The 10,090-nt window shown below is 46.6% G+C and overlaps 1 protein-coding gene across 4 annotated transcripts in view; it reads right to left on the bottom strand.

The window, feature by feature from the left end:
• The window catches only part of MIB2 (MIB E3 ubiquitin protein ligase 2), a 53,616-nt gene extending 44,386 nt beyond the window's left edge, over window positions 1-9,230 (bottom strand). Inside the window, exons 1-2 of one of the 4 annotated variants that reach the window (XM_056331558.1) lie at window positions 9,159-9,230; window positions 8,117-8,250 (exon numbers count right to left, since the gene is read on the bottom strand). The gene's annotated coding sequence lies outside the window, so the exon portion shown is untranslated. Of the gene's footprint in view, window positions 1-8,116; window positions 8,251-8,662; window positions 8,802-9,158 lie in introns of those variants that run through there. The other 3 variants (XM_056331557.1, XM_056331556.1, XM_056331561.1) reach the window with 3 other exon arrangements.
• Window positions 9,231-10,090: the final 860 nt, after the last annotated feature.

Raw genomic sequence — 10,090 nt, forward strand, 5'->3', positions numbered from 1 at the left:
TGAATAGTTTAATATTCCACTGCAAAGCCACAAGGTCTCAATGATACTTCGCTTTTCCCTGTGTGACCAGGATTTCTGTTTAGTCTGAATTTTGCAAAATGGCATCACTGGCACAGAGGGGGAGAGAACAGCAGATGATGTTTCTGTGGCTTAAATATCAATAGCAGATAAATGAAGCCATTCCACTGACAAATTGCTGTCAGCAGAAAAAGAAAGAAGAGAAATGGGGCAGCTGCCGCTGCTAAAAACAATCAATCAAGAAAAAGCCTGTATGAAGTTAAACCATTTCCATGCACCATACCTCACCTGCTCTCAAAGTATATTTAACTGTATTACATAAACAGAATAAAGCAGGGAATTAATATTCCTTTGCTCAGGATTAACATCTTGTCATTTTGGCTCTACTGTGGAAGAACAGGCACACATCTTGAAATACTGGGGCATAGGGTGAGGAAATGCTAAAAATAGCTAGCCAGGCTATGCTTAAAGATAGTCCCATTGAACACTTTTATCTGTACAATCAACACTTGTCCTTTACAAACGCCAGCCCATTGATCTGTTTTGCCTAAAGTGAATTTTACATTCAATTTGCACTGACTGTATTCTAGTTGTTACAGTGAGGGGAATGTTGCCTTTCCTTTTAAGTCGTAGGAGCCATACTTTCAGTGGTTGTCATGCTGGCTTACTAGCTATTCTCTCACCTTGTTAAAGGATGCAGGCCTAAAAGAAGCACCAGTATATTTATTAATATTCAGCAACAGTAGTTTTGTGCAAACCCTCCTGAGAAGTTTGACCCCAGAATTCTGGTTTCCTAAAAAATTGGCAATCTCAGAACAGATCCTAAAGATAGAAGAAATTGTAGAGAAGTTACACATCTGATGTTTTCAGGTTCATTTTGTGCGAGTATGGCAGTACCTAATAGCTTTAGTGGATACAAAAGCCTCTGGGCCAGCTGCTGCATGAAACAGTCAAAGGTGGGCTCTGCTTAGCTGAGGAAGAGCCCAAGAGATAACTGGACAAAAGCCAAGATCCTCACTCAGAACTGTGACAGAAGAACACCTAGTGATCCTCCTGAGACTGTCCATGGCAGTGGAGTGACTCAGTCTCAAGCCATGCCGTCTTCATGCTATAAAAGACATCACCAGTAGGAGAAATGCATCATAGCAAACAAGAAAACGAAATGCACAGGCACCACCACTTCTCCCTTAGGGGGAAAGGCAGTACCTCTACGTTTAGCACTTTGCATATACTGGACTATCATCTGGACTGCAAGGAGGATGCGCTAGGAAAACACTGGCTCCACAGCCAAGATGATCAGCATCCCCATATGCTTCCAAAGGGTGAGATGCTATTTAAAAAACCCTGCAGGGTTTTCTTCTCTTTTCTATGTTACAAAATCTAAATGTCTTGGGTTTAAGTACAAACACTGGGACTGAATGCCCTTTGTTGTTACACCTGAACGCTGTGAAGTCCTCTGTAGTTTTGAGGCTAAACAGACAAAAAGTACCGCCTACTTACAGATCCAGGACACCATAACTGCAATCTCAGACAGAAGGCAACTCTCCTTAATTTTAATCATAGATGGGATTCAAAAAATCCACAGCTTCAACATGGCTGAAGTCTCAAGAAATATACTAATCAGAGAACTTCTTTCAGTTGGCCACGAAGGCATGCATGAAAAGCTTGTCATCTTCTAAAGCTACCAAATCAGAACTGAGTTGGCCTTGAACCTTCATTTCTCACTTCACTCAGCTTCAACCCACCTGTGATGACAACAGACATAGAAAAGTGAACCTCCTTCCAACACCAAGCACTCATCTGCATAGCCTCAATCCAAACTGGTTTTGTCACCAAGTGCCATGGACCAAAAGGGGATTTTTGTCAGTGATAAGTAACAAAATTAGTGTAACAGAAAGTGACAGTATCAGCCACACAATCTACCCAGAGCACAGATATAGCACTGTATTTTTAATGAATCAGCTCTGCGCTAACTAATGGACTAGACCCATGAAATAAACTGGATTGCACAGTAGGTCAATATTTGCTTTAAACCATACAAATGCAAACACAACCTTTGGGAAACACCACCAGGAAGCCAAAAATAAACAGCTGTCACAAGCTTCCAGTAAGGGAAGTTAAGGTATACCACAGCGTACTGTTTGGGCTGGGACAGACTTAATTTTATTCATAGTAGCTCGTATGGTGCTGATTTGGATTTGTGACCAAAACTGTTGATAACACACTGATGTTTTAGCTATTACTGAAGAATGCTTACACAGTATCAAAGCATTTTCTGTTTCTCACACTGCCCTGCCAGTGAGTAGGCTGGGGGTGCACAAGAATTTGAGAAGTAACACAGCCAGGGTAGCTGATCCCAGAGACAGCAAATATGACATTGTGCTCAGCAATAAAAGCTGGGGGAAAGAAATAGGAAGGGGCAACATCTGGAGTAATGGTGTTTTGCCTTTCCAAGCAACCGCTACACCTGATGAAGTCCTGCTTTCTCAATTTTACCCTTCCAGTTCTCTTCCCTATCCCACTGGAGCAGAATGCTTAGCTACCTACACCAGGGTTAACCCATAACACACAGAAAGGTGGAACATCCTTTGCTAGGTCAGGGGTGTTCAAAATTCAGATTTACAAGTCAACATCAGTCAAAGCCTACAAAAGAATAAGCTCCCTCTACCAGCTTCTACTGAACACAAAACCTCCAGGCTTTAAATTGGTGAGATCAGTGCTCATCACTGGGGAATTAAGAGTGATTAAAAGTTAAAGTTCACACTGGGCATCTAGTGGATCTCTCTTATTACATCCCACAAGATAATTGCTCATGAGCCCAATGAAATTTCCTTCTGGCATTTGATGAACTGTATTCTCTCCAGGAGGTAGAAAAACAGCTCCAGCCATTTGCTTTAATTGGACCTGACAGTTTGCAGATTGCTGCCTCCAGCCTTGAAAAGCTCAGTAGCTGGGGCTGGTGAGAATCCATTTTTTCCTAAATAGCAGATTTCAGCGTTAAATATACACTGCATTACAGCAGCACACACACACCCTGCCCAAAAACACACACATCCCAGGTGATGCTGGTTTTGGTTTTTTTTAAAAAAAGGTGATTATTTGCTAAGTTTTAATTAACATAATTTTCACTTTACATAGAAAAAAAATGGGAGAATCATATTTTAACTTTCCCATACCCTCCGTGGAAGATCCCTGTAGCATAAGAAAAACAAACAAAAACTCTATAGCATTACATTGAGCGACTCTCCTTCCCTCTCCAGTCAAGAATCACCATCACTCTTCTGGCTATTGGCATCTAGGGGTCAACAATCAACCACCTGGCCTCCCTTGCAGCGGCTAGCAGGTCTTTTTGTGCCCATTCAGAACACTGACAGAAGTCACAATGTAAAGGAGAAAACAGTTTAATGAAGTCAAATGCAACCCATCCAGGGAAGCTAGAAAACCTCCATTACTTGAAGAACAAGTACAACACACCTATCAGGAATGGTTTCAGTGTAGTTTATCATGCCTTGTGGAAAAGAATGGACACGGTGGCCTCATCAAAATCCCTTCCATACCTATTTTCAGTCACCGAGAAATGGAAGACCGCACAGAAACATATTCCAACAACAAGAAATCTGTCTTGGCAGGAGATTTCAACTCTGCTCTAACTTAAACATTGCTCTAATACATTTCTCAGAGCCATGATCACCTGGCCCAGAGCTGACAGTGTTGAGCCCTAGGCAAAGCTCAGGTCCACAACTCTCTCACACCAGCTATCAACTCCTATTTACCATGGAAATCTGAGTTAAATCACTTAAAAGTTCATAATCTTCCAATCCATTTAGGCAATTGCCTTGCCTGAATGCAAAGACAGTAAGTTTCCCCACACATCATTCAAAATCAGAAAACTAGCATTACTGCAGGAGTAAAAAAATCACAAGCAATTAACACTGACGTTCTGGTAGACATGTGTTTGCATAGTGTGTTGGATAAAACACGGTACCGTGGTTCTGTGATATGGCTCTTTGTAGGTATTTAGACTCTGGCTCCCTCAGCAGAGGTGATACAATAGGATCACAAATCATTCCAGTTAGAAACAGAACTTTCTCCAAATTTTCAAAGTGAGAAGTAGCTACTCCAGACTCTAGCACAGAGCAAGTATAAAACCTGCTGAATCTCTGCTGAGCCTTGATAGCTCATCCTACCAACTTTCAGATTCCCCTTCAGGCTTTCAGAAGGGTAAACATTGCACTCCTGTCAGTTTTCAGCCTGGAACTTGCCCTTTCTGTGCTCTGAACGCAGATCAAAATGTTTAAGTCTAATCTACCCTGACATGCCTTTGGCTAGAGACATCAGCTGTGTAGGAGCAGAATGAACCGAGTAGTTAGCTGTTGCTTTCCTCCCCGGTACTAAATGAAGGTTAGAGGGTCAGCACATACACCAATTCACTTAGAAGTTTGTACAGTTTAGAAGTACAGATGTTATCTTTCAGCTTTGGATAGCAGAGTACTTTAAAGAATGCGAGAACACTTCACAGATGGGAAGTGGAGCCATAGTTATATATGGAATTGGTGGCAGAGCCAGGAACAAAGCTCACATATCCTAGCTCCAAGTTCTGTTCTCCACAGCCTGGCCCACACTAGTACCAGAGGGAGAACAAAAAAGAAAAAAGTATCAAGCCATGATCCAGCATGCATCCTTGCATTCCTTGGGGTCACCTCAAGGAATGAGGATTGAGATCTAAGATCAAGCCATTTACTGTCCTGCTAGTACACACCTAACTTCATTTTCCATGTACAGCCAGTCCAAATGCTAGAAGACTTGTTCTGTACTGTGGCAGTGTGATCACCCTGCCCCATCCTGACCTTTATTTCTGTAACAATGCACCACCAATGGTGGCAACCATGAACGCGTCTGGTCCACGATGGCAGTATTCCACTCAAATTGGCTTTGGGTGTTTGACCTGAGATCTCACAAAACAGGTAACTGATGTCTTCTAACAATCAACCTGACTGAGTGACACCTGGAGTGAGGCGGGGGGCCCTCGCAGCCCAGTGTTCCTCCAGTAAGAGCTAGGAAGACTCCTGTACACCTGTACCAAATCCCCCACCCCATGCTGAACCATCAGGCCCCACTGACCTCTAAGGGTCAATTGGCACTTAGTAATTGACTTAGTCCCACCTTGCCATGCCTATAAATCTGGCATTTAGAATCTCTATGGTGAAGATGAGAACTCCAACCACTGGATGGGTCTGGACCTCTTTCCTCCACAAGCAGTGATGCCCCTTTGGTAAGATTTGCACCTCTGACTACATCAGATGTTACCCAGGAAAGTATTAATTAAAGCACTGAATTAACTCTAGCTCAATTGTTGCAGTAAGTGTATTTATCAATGGCAATTCCAAATTTGTTGTATCTGTCGCCTTAATAAATCAACTATTTTTTTCAACTTTGAGAAACTGTTTCAGTGAAAGTCCTTAAACTGGAGTCTGACAGGCAAACGTTGACTCTGAGCAGCTGTACGTACAATCCTTTAGATTTAAACCTGTTGACCAAGCTCGAGACAAGGATTGGATCAAGTTGTCTCTGAGAAGTTTAGATGGCAAGGGGATCCTTTTCCGTTGTGACTCAACGGGAAGGTTGTCTTCCCCTGGCCACTCATCAGACTCTTACGCCTTAATACACAACATATTCTTGGAAATTTCAAATACATTTCTCATTACAGAGGGAGCAGAAATATTTAAATTCTTTAAGTCTCCCAAGAAACAACAGATTCTACTCTCTCTCTTTGCTCAAGGAGAGAAGAGCATCCAACTGTATTTCTCTAAGCAAAGCTTCTAGTGAGTGTACTGAAAGTTGCACTGCTCTCCTCCGAGTGCACTGTATTACAACACCCTGGCACCTCTATAAATGCCCTTGATAAGCCATGAATCAGAATCCTTGAAAAACAATTAGGACTCAAATTGTCTGCTCACAGAACTTCGCATTCTATTCCTGGATCCCTGGAAAACAGCAACTCAAAATGAAAGGGCATGATCAATGCGGTCGCACATTCAGCACGACCCTGAAATCTGTCAGAGCCCTGGAGCAGTTCCGTATCAGAAATTATGAGCAAGGCAAACATTTGATGGGAACAGGCAAGCAGGGGCAGCATGACCTAGTAGAGCTTAATTATCAAGTTGGAGAAAGTCTTCAACTTCAGCAAAACCACAGGCAATCAAGATCAGTCTCTGCAAGCAACCTACACTAATGCCACACCAATGCAAGGCAAGAGATGAGCCTGTTTCAGAGATAACTGCCACAGCTCTGAACAGCCTATGGTGGTCATGTAGCCACACACTTGTTGATCAAGGTAGCTTAGAAAGCTGTGAACATACCCCTTTCCAAGTCAAAATAGAAGGAGACAATTGCAACCACATATTTGTACACACTTCCATAGTTTATGCAACTTCCAAGGCATTTGTCAAAGTTTTAGCAGAAAGAGGCTATGCATGGCCTCCCAATTCTTCCAAACAATCCCAGCAGTGGATTAGCAGCCACCGCAATCCAAAGCAGGAAAATAATAGATTCTTTATATGCTATTTTGGCACGGGATTTTCACAGTCACAGAGCTTCAAACATGCATTCAAAATAAATGTCAAAACATGAAGCTATACAGCAATACCATAATAAGAACAGAATTAAGCCAACGCAAATATCATACAATTATGAACATTCTTCTCATGTCAGTGACTCTTGAGACGTATGCTGTGCAGAGAGAAAGGGATGGGAAACACATTTACCTTTTTGAAGTCTAAAAAGAGAATAATTACACAAGAAAACAGAACCAGTGGTGACTTTGCTAAATGACAACTAGGTTAACTGTTAATATGTTGCAGGCACACTTGCCAGTCCGAAATAAATTCATGTCCTTCCACCACAGAAAAAGACAAGATTAGAAAACAGGCATAAGACACCGAAGGTACATCAGTGACAGAGCTGGGACAACGCAAGTTACCTGACACCCTGTTAGCTGGCCGCCTTAAGGAAGAACTTCTTGAAGGGAACCATCATCCACCCAATGGAACTTAGCTGCTCCAGACACAAACCTAGATGCCCATAACTGAGAGCAGAAAGCAAAGCTCAAAATAGGGCAAGAAATTCTCTAGCTCTACCAAGGTTATCGATGCTTTCTCTTTCTGACTTTCTGCTATCAACATGACACACGACATCATTCCAATCATAACAACATGAGTAATGGCAGTTATTCACAGTAATGGCATCCCTTGACAATTCACTCATCTAGATCCCGAAACAGTGGACAAAAAATTCAACAGGTAATCAGCTAGGAGGAAGGTCTTAGAAGGATAACAACTGTATTGTTCTTCCTAGGAAGTAGTTTTAGGAAACCAAGGAGCTGTTAAACAGGGAAGAAACAGGAATGGTACCCCATTTGAGCCGAATAAATTCCTCCTACGGCAACAAAGAAGTGCAGTGGATGTAATGAGGTTCTTAGCCAAAAAGAAAGGTTAAGTAGTAAAGCCAAGCTCAAATGACCTCCATGAAGGTGAGCCAGAGCTCCCCTGTTCCTAAGTGAGGTAGAAATTAGAGTTTGTTACAACCAGAAAGTTAAGTTCGGGCATTGTCTGCAGGGAAATCAGAACAAACATATGTAATGCTTCCAGTGCACCTGTACCATCTTTTCTGTAGGTTTAAGTCTGACCCGTGTTTTCATGACTCTTTCTCAGTTCAGGAAGAACGCAAATATCACAGAAACACAGGAGACAAAAAGCCACGTGTGCTTCAGTTCCGAGTTATATTCAGCATATGACACAGTGATACAAAATGCCCGGTAGGAATCACTGCCAACGTTTCAGTGCTCGGCTCTCACCTTAGCAATGACTTACCTGCAGTACCAGTTTCCGAACAGGAAAACAGAATGCATGCTCACATCCTGCAGGGCAGCCAGCACTCACCGCCCAGGAGAAAAGAAATTAGAAAGGAGCAGGAGCAAGCAGAGGTACCCCACTACAGACTGAACCGTGGCTAAACGTGGCAGAAAGAAAACTGGGAGCTCAGAGCAGACTTATTCCAGGCTTAGCCCAGGGAAGAAAAAGAGGAAAAAACAGGCACGTACCTGAGAGAGCTGAGAAAGAAGAAAATTCAGACGACCCCTCAGAAAGCCGCTGTCCTTAGCCAAGGGCTGGGCTTGCTTCCTTCCCTCATTCATTCTCGGCACAGCAGTCCCAGCAGCCGACCTGCCACAGTGGCCTGGGGAGCGGGGAGAAAGCACGAGAAGCAGCTCCGGTGGGCGCCACGGCCCACGGACCCCTGCCGCCCCCCCCGGACCCCTGCCGCCCCCCCAGACCTCCGCCGCCCCCCCCAGACCCCCCCCGCACCAGACACGGCCCCGGCGCCGGCCCCCGCAATCCCGGCGACACGGGCGGCCTCAAGCCCGGCCGCAGCCGCCCCCCCCGCCCCCCGCCAGCAGCGGCACCGCGGGGCCGCACCCCCCCGCCCCAGGATCCCGGCCGCCCCCGCCCAGCCCTGACCGGCAGCCGCCCGCCCCCGCCAGCCCCCCGCCGCGCCCCCCCCCACCCTGCCCCGAACCACCCAGGCCGTGAGGCGGCCTCGCACCCCCCGCCCCTGAGGCGCCGCCGCCCCGGCCACCTCAGAGCCCTACCGAGGCTCCCCCTCTCACCCCCGGGGAGGCGGCCGAGGAGCCGGGCCGCGGCCGGCAGCCCCGCGGGTGCTGCAGCGGCGCCGCTCGATCCCGCTCCCCCGGGGCCGCCCGCGCGCCCCGCCCGGCCCCTCACGGCCGGCTGACAGCCGCCGGGGCATGCTGGGAGAGGTAGTTTCCCGCCCGCCCCGCGCGCCGCCCGCCGCCGCCTACAAGTCCCGGGAGGCCGCGAAAGGCCCCGCGGCCCCGGCCCCGGCGCGGCCGCCCTGACTCCGGGGCAAGGCCCCGGGCTGGGCCCTGGAGACCCTGCGTTCCGCCGGGGCACGACCCCTGCTCTCCGGGCGCGGCCCGCCTGCCCGCGCTGCCTGAGGCGGGCCGGGGCGGCCTCGGGCGGCCTCGGCGCCGTGCTGCCGGCTCGCCTGGCGCCTTCCTGGTGTCGGGGTGGTAAATTGCGTTTGGGGATTGCTACCGAAAAACCAGAGGCAAAACTCTCCGATACCCGGTTTGGAGCGTTAGAAAGCAGGAATTCTTTGGTTTCAGCAGGGGACGCACGGGGGATAAGTTCTGCCCAACACACGTCCCAACTTTGTTCACTGTTTATCTAGATGGCCGATCTATACGTATTAATGACATTTCTGAGAAACTACTGGCATATTCCTTACAGTTCCATGAACTACTTATCATATCTGCACTCTTACTACGCATGTGTGGCCTAATGGGTCAGGGGTCCTCTGGTGGTCCTTTGGGACACCTTCATCCCTTTCTTCATCCTCTTTCTCGTCATCTTCCTCTTCTTCTTCTTTGCATCCTTTTGATGACCTTTTCTCCTGGCCCTGTTTCAGCACTCTGGGCTTATGTCTTGGTTTTGGGCAGGTTCTTATCTACTACTAGCTACTATAGTAGCTAAACTATACAATGCAGCGTTCTACTGGTAGCTAAACTACATAATGCGGTATTGTAGGGCTCGGCAATGCCATGGATACGTAGTTCCAACATCTACAATTAAGCACACCGGTAAAATTCCTTCAGTATCGGGATTGTTTCCTATTTGCGCAGCCAAAATGGCCATCGAAACCCACGGGAGCAGCTGACCATGAAAGCATGCAGGATCCACGCCGGGACACTTTTTTAAAAATGTTTGAGTGTTTGATTTTTGGGGTGATTTTAGGATAACCTAGTCCAAGGGAGTCTTGGGGGTTCAGCAGAGCTCATTGCCAGGCACCGTGGCTCTGAAGGCTGCTACCCTCCATCTGCCAGCCAGCCTTCTGCTGGGGATGTCTGATTTGCAAGATCACAGCTCAGATATTGCCTGCCTGGGATCATTGGTGGCTTCGGTGTGTGAATCGGAACATGTGAGTCTAAAAGCATAGGGTATTACTGCTTTTATAATGACTTGTTCTTCAAAGCAGTTCAGTAAGAAGCAGAGGCCAC

Source organism: Falco biarmicus, chromosome 3 (genome assembly GCF_023638135.1).
Source record: "Falco biarmicus isolate bFalBia1 chromosome 3, bFalBia1.pri, whole genome shotgun sequence".
In the NCBI taxonomy this organism is placed as follows: Eukaryota; Metazoa; Chordata; class Aves; order Falconiformes; family Falconidae; genus Falco; species Falco biarmicus.